The following is an 11,781-nucleotide window of genomic DNA, read 5'->3' as shown; positions in this document are numbered from 1 at the left end:
ATAGATTTTAAAAAGTTACATTTCGATCAATTTGACTGGAATGCCTTCCTTCTTTGGTGTCTTGAAAAGTTTAAAGGGGCTTCTCCTTACAACTTTCTTTCAGCAATGTTGTTTTTTTTTCTTCTCAGTCTTCTTAAACACCAACCTTTGTGGAGTGTATAACTATCCACTGTCTCGTCTGTGGATCTCAGCTGAGTTACCGTGGGCCTACTGTCCTTTCCTCCGATGAACTTTCTTCTATCAGTTTAGGTGTTCAGCCTTGTGAGTCAGTTGTGCCATACTCTTTGATTGGGTGATGGATGGATGCCTTTGAAACAACTGGTGGTTTTAGATTCTTCTTTTTAACTAAAGTTGGAAGCCATGAGTGTTTTTCCTCCACTTCACTAATATGTACAACTTTTTGTTGGTTTGTCACAAGCAAAGCTCTTAAACACTTTGAGGTTTGTGGTTTCAAAATGACAAAATTTGACAAAGTTGAAGGACTATGAATACTTTTGCTTGACATTGTACGGAATAACATTTTCTGTAACTGCACTATGTATAAAGAGACTACTTCCTAATGAGCAGATACCTTAGGTAAAATGTCTTGCTTGCCAATTTGGATGTTTCAGCCCTCTTCCTGTCCGTTCTAACCGATGTTGACTGACTGATGTTTCACCAGGTGACGAAGATGCTTGCCGTGGTCGTCATCCTGTTCGCCCTGCTCTGGATGCCCTACCGGACCTTAGTGGTGGTCAACTCCTTCCTAGGCAAACCCTACCTGGACACCTGGTTCCTGCTCTTCTGCCGTCTCTGCATCTACCTAAACAGCGCCATCAATCCGGTCATCTACAACGCCATGTCGCAAAAGTTCCGCACCGCCTTCAAGAAGCTGTGCCACTGCGGCCCCCAGCGCATGGAGAAACCCGCGTCCTACAGCGTGGCTCTCACCTACAGCGTCATCAAGGAGACGTCCAACGGGGAAAGCCCGGACCACTTCACGACTGAAATGGACGAGCTGCACTCGCCGTGCGACCAGTGCATGCCTGCCGGAAAGATGCAGTACGTGGTGGATGCCTCGCTCTCTGGCAGAGAAGTGAATGCCTGAGTAGAGACAACTTTTGCACCCAGAGTAGATATCAGATTCCAACTGAACGTATTGTTGAGTTTGGTTTGGTTTAAGTTGACGGCGCGCCGACATGTCCAGCTTGAGTTCTCTCTCTTGTACATATGTTGTTTGATGAAACTGAAGTCCATTTGCTGTCACGTTTTGTGGGCTTTGAATATTTTGCACACGATAAATTAAGAGAACAATTTTGCGTAATCCAAAATAGAGGGTATATGCAGTTATGCTTAGTTACTCCCAGAAAGCTTCATATGAGATGACTACAGGGAAAAACTGGAAGATTACTGATTAAAGGAGTTACTGCACACAGCAACTCTGTTCTATGATAATCCATCAATCTATTTTCTGTAGCCGCTTCATATTTGGAGAGTGTTTGTGGAGTACGGTGCCTAATATATGTGATATATAGGCAACAAAGGGATATAAAGAGAAACAGACATACACTCTTACCTTCGGGCAATTCAGACAGCCCAATTACCCCATCATGCATGTTTTTGGGACGTGTGAGGAATTTGGAGACACATGCACAGGGAGAACAAGCTAATTCCACACCGAAAAGACCCCAGCTGCACTTTGAACTGAGGAACTCCTTGCTGCGAGCCACTGGGCCACTGTGCAACGCTCTTCTGTAAAAAACAGTCAAAATATTCTTTTGAAATAGATATTTAGAGAATCCACTGGCAAAATTTAGCAATGACATGACCAGTTTGGTTCAAGCTGGTCACCTCTTTACCCTATCCTGCCATTCATCTCACACGATGAATGGATTGATGACTATGGTCGACATAGAGGTGATTGTATGGGACTGGGGGCCTTTTTATGTGATGTTTCAGCCTTATTAACAATCGTACTTTTCAGTCGTACTGCCACAACAGAAATCTTATTTCCCCCGCCCAATGTGTGACAATTCCTCAGCTTCAGATAAAACAGTAGGACCATTTGCAGATGCCAAAACCAGCACACAGGGGAGGAATTACCAACTATAGAATCAGAAATTTACTGGTTCCAAAAGATCATTTGCTTTAAATAATTTCTTCCAAATGGCCTCCAAATTGTCATTAGGCTACAGTTATTGCTTTTTGGAACCCAGAAAAGTTTGTCTTTAGTTTGTTTGATCCCCCTGTGGAGTGACATTCAGCATTAATCACCACAGTATGGGAGTAGTTTGTTCATACCAATGGAATAGTTTGCACAGATAAGTCAGGTGGTGTGTGGCTTATTTAACAAGAAGCAAAGATTTAAATCACTACATTGTAGGGAATCTCGTCTAAGCCTCTGAACTTTTTAATACACCCCTGAAAGAGTGTTGCTCAAGGCACTTATGCATTCACTTCCCTTTTCTGGGCACACAGTCTAATGTTTGACCTTAGGCGAACATCATTTACACACTCTGCACGTTTGATGCACCAAGCCAAGGGAAGCACCACTGCCACCAACTCTGCCTTGCAGATTTTTTTTTTTAACTAAAAAAAAAAAAATCAATTTCCAATAGATGCATTATTCACTGAGGTAATGAGAAAGAAACGCTGGAGCTAAAAGGAGGTGTGATGGATAATGTTTTATTTAACACAGAATCAGAGACGCAGATGTTGCGTTTTTAACTTCCTCATGAAAATGTAATGCAGAACCTTTCGAGACATTTTCATCAAGCTTAAAATTTTGATGTCTTGAAACAAATTAGCTTTGGTAGAATTTTGAGATGTAATGAATACTTCAGCTGGTTGAAAGTAATTAACTTTTGTTTTCTCCCTGTGTTAAACACAGAGGATTTTAGTCCATTGAAGTTCCAGTTAAATGTTTTGTCCATTTAGCTGAGATTGCTTTATTTCAACCAGTTAGCACTGTGTCATATGGGGAAAAAAATACTATACCACGGAAAAAGTTCACAAGCATTCATCATTGGTATAAAATTTTAATCAAATTTAAGGCTTTGGAGGATGTGTTTGACTTGTTCTTATTCAAGAATGATCACATAATAAAAAAAATACAATTGGCAGCACCAATGGACATTTTTGTGGCTTTTTCAAATCCACAACAGGACAAAATTGTACCTAAACATATAAACAGAGAAATAAATTTCTTAGAAATATCCATTTGCTTTGAAATCACTAAAAACTTAACCGTTGACACACAACTTTGCACAACAGAAATGCAAACACATTGGATCCCAGCAGCTCCACTCCATTTCAGCAACTCATCTGAACAGTCCTGGCTCAAAATCCATTCAGTGCGATTTTAACAATCCAATTCAAAACAATATTCATCAGGAGAAAAGTCTTTTGTGACCGTCTTTAGGTGCAAAGGCTTTAGAGTTATTTGGTTTGGGAGCGAATTTACAGAGCCAAGTATAACTCCGCAATGCCGCCGACGCATTTTCAAGGTAGACGCTCTGATGTTTGAGGAATTTAAATGTGTCGATGAAGCTCCTGTATCTGCAACATCAAAGTTTTAAAGCAGAAAGCAGCTGTTATCTTTTTCAGTAAAAGCAACCTGCTGACAGACCAATTACAGTGGTTGCTTGGTTGAACGATGCGTTTTTACACCATTTCTAAGCTGTCAGTGCGAGTATGAACTGATGGAGGGAGGCGTCCAGGTTCAGGTCTGTCAGGGACAAAATAACCTGGCAAAACCCCGTTAGTCAGTGCTTTGGTTGGTAAAAAACAAACTAGTGGCTAATATGGCGGATAGTAAAACTAAATGAAGAAAAGACATAAACATGCAACCGCTGGAGGATATATACGATGCAACGTAACGAGACAAAGTGAACAGTAGCTGCTGAATATGTTTGCTTGGGTCAGATCTTTAACAGTAAGAAAATATTTTGTTTGTTTTTTATGATTTCTGGCTCAACAGAATGCAAGGGATGTGTTTTCCTCAAGGTTTTAAAAACTTCCCGAAATGTCAAATACAGTAATAGGTACCAAATGTTTCTCTTAGTTTCGACATCAAGCTTAAAAAGTTTGTACTGTGACGACTTCATGTCAGATTCATAAATTTTTACCAATACATTTAGTTAAATCAATTTTTTGTTCATTTGAGAATAAAAAAAAAAATGCTTGAAGCACAAAGGACAAAATCTGATATTGTTTGCAAACGTTTCACTGGTGAAATCCAAGTTTCTGATTCATTACTCATATCTCGAAGTCACTATCGTACAGACGTCATATTTCATTTTGCAACCAATCTTCAACTGGGATTCGACTGGAGTTTTAGAATTCGTCCCTCTTTGCATTTCCCGCTCCTCCACCTGAAGCCATGTAACCTAAATTAATCCAAACGTACACCGGCGTGACATTTTAATTTCGCTTCCGGAGGCAGAACGCAGATGTCGAATTACGTGACCTTTAACGATGGACTCGGCAAAGAAAGAGGTGGACGCATTTAAACACTCACTTAAACTTGCTGTGTCAATTTAGAACCACCTGAATGCTAATGATTCCCGCAGGGAGTTGCTCGATTAGTCCTCCGACGTGACAGACAGCCTCGGCGTTGCTTTGGTTGCCATCAAGTGGACCGGCGTGTGGAGAGCTTGTTGCTGCAGCGAGGGAGAAACGTGTTTCTACTGCTGCTGCATTAAGTCGTTTTATTCAGTTTCAATTGGCAGAATGCAGCACCTTTTCTTTGAGTTATTTGTTCCAGGAGTCTCCACAAACCAGTGACGGCACATGTAGAAAGCAGCAAGATGGCTTGATGAAACCCATTGATGAGGTAGCTTAAAAATACATTTTGAAAATAACCTATATGCAGGTGTTAAACATACTTCTCATTAGTGCTGATCTATACTTCATATTTTGGTATTTATCCGATACCAAATAAAGTATCGCCAATATTGATTAATACCAGTAAAGATACTTATTGTTTAACTATGAATTCATCAAACATCAGAACTTTAGGCAATTTTGTGTTTTTTTCTTTTGGATTTAAAAAAAATAAAAACAAATCTAGGACACAATTTACACAATCTAGGACACAATCTGTTCATAATTCATCTACACAATGTGTTTCACTTAGTAACTTTAGTCATTAAAATCAAACACATTTTCAAGAATATTCTAATTTGTTAAATATGACCGCATAGTCATGCCTGCTTGTTGAGGAGGAATTTCACACTATCTCTGAACTTCTGTTTTGTGTGTTAGCGAGTTGAACACCCTGATGAGTGCAACATGATTTGTTAAAATTGTCATTACGTTGTGTCAGTATAATCTGAGACAATGTGTGAAAAGATCAATCTCCTCCACGTCCTCCCTGAGCTACTCTTACTGTCTGAAGAAACGCACCGCTCCCGGTCAAAAGCAACCAATCAGAGCCAGGAGGAGGGTCTTAGCGCTGCCACTCATGCTCGTGTACGTCCACTTGATGTTGATGATGACAATGATGGAGAAACAACTTACCATTACAGGAAAATTGTTTAACTACAGTCATTGGTGGCCATGGTAACTAGCATTAGCATTCGTGGTAAAATGCATTATGGTGAGACCCTCTTCCTGGCTGTGATTGGTTGTGTCTGACAGAGCAGGGTATTTCTGCAGTTGGCTCTGGGATATAAAAAACTTTTTTTTTTCATAACAGTTACAGATTGCTTCTCTAAGGAGGGATTTTGGAATCTGTCTGAACTTGAAAAGCTGCCTGGTAAAAACAACCCTGGGTCAAAAATGGATCGCCTAACCCAGGGTTGGGGTAACTCTGCAGGGTTGCAGAATGGGCTTAACTTAGCTGAATGGGTTCAAATGAAAGAAATTTCAGCTTTTTCATCATGTGGATTAACTTTGGTGAAGTCAGACGAGGTCGTATCATTGACACATTAAAATGTTTTGACCCCATTTTTGTTTAAAACAGCCCATTTTCTCTCACCACAACATAAACCTATGAAATAATGGTGAGGAACTCTGCAGTGTCTGCATGTGACCTGAGAGACCAGCTACTGAAAGGGACACACTTTAAAATGAACAGCTGTGTTTTTTTTCTCTTTTGTTTGTGTGTCTATATTGTAAAGTTATTTGAAAACTTTTGTGCCATGCAATGTGAACTTCATGGAGTATTGTACTTTTAAATGTGCCTGAAAAGAAAAGGAAAAAAAAACAACAACCCTGTTTCGATCATTTCTTTAAAAGTGTCTCAGTGCAGTGGGTGAAAGCTAGATGCTAAGGTAGAATAGATGAGAATATTTGGAAACAAAAAGCTGTTTCAAGTCTGTGGTTTGTAAAGTACCTCAGAGGTTCATGCACATTTTGTTTTCTGTTCGTTATTATTAATTTTTTTCCTACTTTTGACAAATAGCAAACAGCTGTGATTGGAGATATTTTGTGTTCTGCATGCAGGTTGCTGCAGAAAACACACAACTTGCAACACAGGCACACACATACACACCATGTGGGCAAATCCAGTGACTTTTTGCACGTTTGTAGTTTTCCTCTGCTGCTTCATGGATTGTTTGAATATTTTGTATTGTTTATTTGTCAATAATAAACAGTAATTACATCTGGCCGTGGATGGTGTGCGAGTGTTACATCCTCAGAGTTTCTCTCAGCGTTTCGGCTCTCCACACCTACACCCACTTCTAAGTCATTACCGGCAGTCGGTTCAGCCGCTGAATCATCCAAGACTCCGCCATGAATCAGACGCAGAGCTGCTCCAGGCGAGGACCGGCCGGCGGGGAGCATCAATCACTACGGCTGATGGCTTCACTTTGGAGTCACTCAGCATGTGGTGGCCTGACTCCAAACAAATTCATCTTCTTAAAGCTTTGGATGGGCCTCCTAAAAAGGAGCTGTGCAAACACTTGTTGACGAGCACGGGTCACTTATTCTGAGCTGGGTTACGTCAGCACGTCTTATCTGTTCCACACAGAGGACAGCAATTGTTTTTAAAATCACTGATATGTTAAGGAAAATACATTTTGAATATGGGATTTCAGGTTTTGTTCACTCTTAGGTTGTTTGAGGCTCACAGCATGTCAGAAAAAGGCACAAAACTCGCATTGTTCTAAAGTAGTGGTGCATAAGTGCGGCACTTGTGAGCCTATTATGCATATGTTTTCTTCATATTCAAAAAAACAAACAGTTAGTGATAAAATTATGTATGCAACAGTACAGAATGCTTCCAGATGTGATGCCTGAGCATGTTTTATCTAAGGCATCATATCTCCGTACGCCACTGAAAACCAAAGCACTTAAAAAAAATCATGTCGATGTTTTTCAGGAATAAAAGTGGAAAATGTCTGGAAAATAAGCCATTTCAAAAACCTTCCGATTGTTGAGTCATAGTCAATAGGCACTGCGCCATTAATTAACAACCCCACCTGAGCTCAGCCCATCACCCAGCATCCTGAGCGGAACTCCAGCACTTTTGGTCAGCTGGTGTTAAGCGCTGTACAATGGCCGCTGGAAAAGACAAGTGTTTTGTCGTTGACTTACCATCCAGAAACCGCCTGCTGCAGTCTTGCTGGTTGAGCAGCAGGTTCCACATCTGCTTTTCAAAGATGCACTGTTGTATAGTTGCGCAGCTGTTTGCATCCGTTTTCAAGTGCGAGTGTAAACGTTGAGTTTGGGGGCGCCGGGGGGGCGTGGCCAGCAGCAGCTAATCTGGATTTAAAGTGAGACGGCTCATTCTGAAAGGAGCTCAGCAGACCAACATCTCAATATCTAGGAGTGATTTTGAGCATAATATGTTAAATGGACATGTTTTGTATCGCCCATAGAACTGTCCTAAGCTGTTCAAGGGAGCATAATAAAATGCATGCTAAATAAATAATATATGCTACTGTGTGTAATGCTCCTTCCTATATCTAATCTCAGGACAGCTATCTTACAATTTTTTTCAAAGTGCCTGTCGGTCCCATCAGGGTCGGTTTAACCTCTTACTCTTTTCAGTAGCTGACATTTCACTACATATACTGCTAAAAGGTCACCGATGCGTTTCCATATTCATGGAGTTCAAATGCGATACGCGTTGTTGTTAAGCTGCGTAGTTTCAAATATCCGCTGACAATAATCGCTTTTATGAAAATTAGTTCTGAAGCAAGAGATTTATTTAGAGCCTCTTATGCATGACCTTTCCAGCTAACGATTTATCACTAACTACAACCTGTAGAGGGAAGACTGAGTCGATAAAGAAACGGCTCAGCAGGTGATGACGACAGGCAGGTTTCTGCAAATGCAACAGGTTACGGAGGGTTTGATTTCATATTTCTGGAGCTCACCGAACAGAAGACAAAACAAGATACAGGCTCTGTGTTTCTTGCTGTTGTCAAGCTGCATGTCCTTCCCCTTTACGTTTCGAAATGCCCAGAAATTCTGAGAAGTGGATTGACACTGATAAAGATTTGCTGCCTCAGGAGAACCATGCCGATCCTGCAAAGGTTTTTCACTCTGCTGGAAATGAGACGCTGAGCTGGACTGACATGGTCAAAAAAGCTGCAACTTCAGAGCCGAAGCAAGAACATTATGCAGCCGCTTCAAACAAGAAAGAAATCCATAATCTATAATTACAGAGGTTTATATTTTATACTGGACACATGTTACGTTAGTTATTAGAAGGCTTGTCCCTCAACATCAACATTTCAACATGGATAGCAGGGTATCCGTCAACACAACAGCAGCCGTGAAAGATGTAAATACTCCTGGAAAATAGTTTTAATAAACCGTAGGAGGAGGCAAAGCTTAGCAAAGAAAAAAAGAAGCTATCTGCACTTCAACATAAATCCTTTGTGCAGAAAAGGCATTTATCTTTGACTTCAAACAGACTAGCACCAGCAAAGATTATTACTTTAGTGTGAGCCACAGAGTCCCTGCGCACAAATGGAAAACACGGAGATCAAGTGAGATTTAGGAGGCTTTCAAACATGTTCCTCACCTTCTCGTTTATCCTCATGGCCCCGCTCCACTCCAGGAAAACAGCCGACCTTAAAAATATCTGATGAAAGGCTCATCGTTTACTTTACGTCGCAAATGACAGGGCTTTTCGGAAAAGAAAACGTTTATGAGGCAGAAATCTAACACTGTCCATCACTGTGCACATCTCAAAGAAACACGGTGGCAGCACCATGCTGTGGGACGCTGCTACGGAAAGGACATGGAAAAAAAACCTGCATGTACTGTCATCTTGTATAAAATTCCCCAAACATAAATACATACATTTATAAAATGAAAAATAAAATGTATATGTGTCTGAATACAAAACATCCCCAGAAAACTTAGCCTGGAGTTTTCAGGAGGTGGGGTTTTGTTGTTTATGTTTTATTTTTTTATTTTATTTTTATTTTTTTTGTTTTTTTGGGAAAGAAGAAACCTGTCATGGTTGTTGGACATTTTTTGGGGCTCAAATACAAATTTTTGAAAAGTTGAAAAAATACACAGGAAGAAAAAAAGATGCAGGTAATTTCAAGTAAATCATTTCAAACAAAAGTACTTAAGAAAACTGATGTATAAACTGATGTGTAAATGCCAAGTTAACTCTAGAAATTTAAATCTGAAAATGATAACTTAGACCAAAAACACGAGCCTGACAACTCTGTCCGGACTCTATTTTCATTAAGTTCTAATTTGTATTTAGTATTTAATAATTTCATGACAAGGAGAAAAATCTGATAAAATGTTGAAGAAAGCAAAAGCTGTACTTATTTTTGTAGAACATTTAGCCTTACAAGGCCGTATTTTCACATTTTGAACTTTGATGTTGTTTTTATGTTATCGCCACCTGCTGGCAATAACACTGGATTTCATTTCTAGTTCAAATCCCAATTGAAAATCAGATTTTCATTTTTTATTTTTTATTTTTTGGTTTTCCAATGACATCCCAAATCAGTAAAAAAAAAAATAAAAAAAAACTCCAACATCTTAAAAATGTGAAAGTTTTACAAATAAGTTTGCAATAAAAGCCATCTGTGTTTACAAAACCAAAGCATAGTAGCAATACTTCTAGAATCATTTTTCGTCCGTTTTCTTACCCTGACAGTATGGGGGAGATCAAGGAATGAAGCTGATAGATCCAAGATGGACACACAGACACTTGCATAAACCTTTAAATGTTGATTATTTAAAAATACAGGCTCCCTGGTTGACTACTACAAAAACACTTTAAAAATAAAACCAAATCTTAATTTTTGAGATCACCATGACGAGTTAAAGACCAAATAATTGTTGTGTTTCTGGTGTAGAAAGCTATTAGTCTATAAAGCTTGCTGTCGCCATGCGGTGACGTTCCTTCCAGCTCAGAATCATGGCTTTTTCTTTTTGCAGCAAGATGTTGTCAGTTTTTCACTCAGAAGATGAATGTTTTATGCGAGAGCATGAGGTAAGTGTGAAGTGCTTTCTCACGCTCGATGCTTGGGAGCCGTCTGCCCCGACTGTGGACACGTGATGGTGTCGGCCGTGCGTTACCCGCAGGCCTCCCTCAGGCCGGGCTGTGTTGTTTCCTGGCTCTAACCTGAGAAATGGGATCTGATGTCAGTCACTCAAGAAGACTGAGCCTGGAACCAACGGATCGGCATGTTAAAGAAATCACAGGTTGCACTTGTACTGGTGTTGGGCATTAGAAAACATCGCCATCTTATGAGTCCATCATTTTCTAACCCAGATGCTGGATTTTGGCTTTTGCCACATGATTTGGGGAGTTTTGACCAAACATTGGGTCAAAACTTGAAACTCATTCTTCACAGGCCGCCATTTTCGATATGACAACTACCCAATCGGATGTCACTGAACCTCTTTCATCCAATGAAATAATAAGTGGAACAATAAAACTGTAAAATGATGCTGTACAGTGTCAGTGTTGATAAAGAACATCTCTAAGAATGTGTAAAAAGGTATATGCAGTAGAGAAACGATAAACTCTTCTTTATAAATAAATTGTTCCGAATCATAGGAGTGTGAAACTCAATTTGGTTACCATGTATTAATCTCTGGTGATCTGAAAAAAGAAATGGGTTGATATGGATATAATTTAGGAGAAGAGAAGGTTTCTTTTAAAAAGCTGATTGGAGAAACATAGAAAAAAGAAGAACAGAAATTATATTCTGCTCCGGTAAAGTTAGCTCAAATTGTACAGAAACCAAAACCAGAAAGATGTGGAAGAAAATGGAAACTGTGATTCTAATAAAATGAAAGGTTAGACAGAATGGTAAAAAGTAGAGGCGAGCGGATCGATCCGGAATATCGACACCAAGGAAGTATCGATACTACCGTGGGAAGACTGAGACTGTAGTTTCAGATTGCCTTTCTATTTTTGTAATCTGGTTTCTCAACTATATCTAAAACAAAAAAAAACATTTTTGTTTTGATTTGCTCTCAAATTACATATTTTTTGTAGAAAGTTAGTCCAAATTCTGTTCTAGATTTGAAACAAAAATAAGTCAAAGGAAAAAAAATACGGAAACACCTGAAGGTCAGGCGTTTGATTATGTAGCAAACTTGAATAAAAAATATGTGTATCGGTATGAGTATCACCATCAGTTTACTTGGTATGAGATTGAAACAAAAATATGCAGTATCGCACACCTTTAGTAACAACTCCTTAAAAAAAAACAAAAAAAAACCCTGTTGCACGGTGACGAGAGCTGATGTCAGTTCTGTAAAAATGGAAGTTGTCTATATAAAACCAAGCTTGTGGCAAACCCCCCCCTGAAAACGTCGTGTTATTGCAGTTCGACAGGGAACATAAACTACCCCAAAGAGAAA

At 39.5% G+C, this 11,781-nt stretch overlaps 1 pseudogene; it reads left to right on the top strand.

Annotated features, from left to right (window-relative positions):
• Nucleotides 1-611: 611 nt before the first annotated feature.
• Nucleotides 612-6,590, top strand: LOC107835389 (thyrotropin-releasing hormone receptor pseudogene; annotated as a pseudogene).
• The last annotated feature ends 5,191 nt before the right edge of the window (nucleotides 6,591-11,781 follow it).

This window comes from Poecilia formosa, unplaced genomic scaffold, assembly GCF_000485575.1.
Source record: "Poecilia formosa unplaced genomic scaffold, Poecilia_formosa-5.1.2 Scaffold2260, whole genome shotgun sequence".
In the NCBI taxonomy this organism is placed as follows: domain Eukaryota; kingdom Metazoa; phylum Chordata; class Actinopteri; order Cyprinodontiformes; family Poeciliidae; genus Poecilia; species Poecilia formosa.
This window is presented reverse-complemented; position numbering and strand designations above follow the sequence as displayed.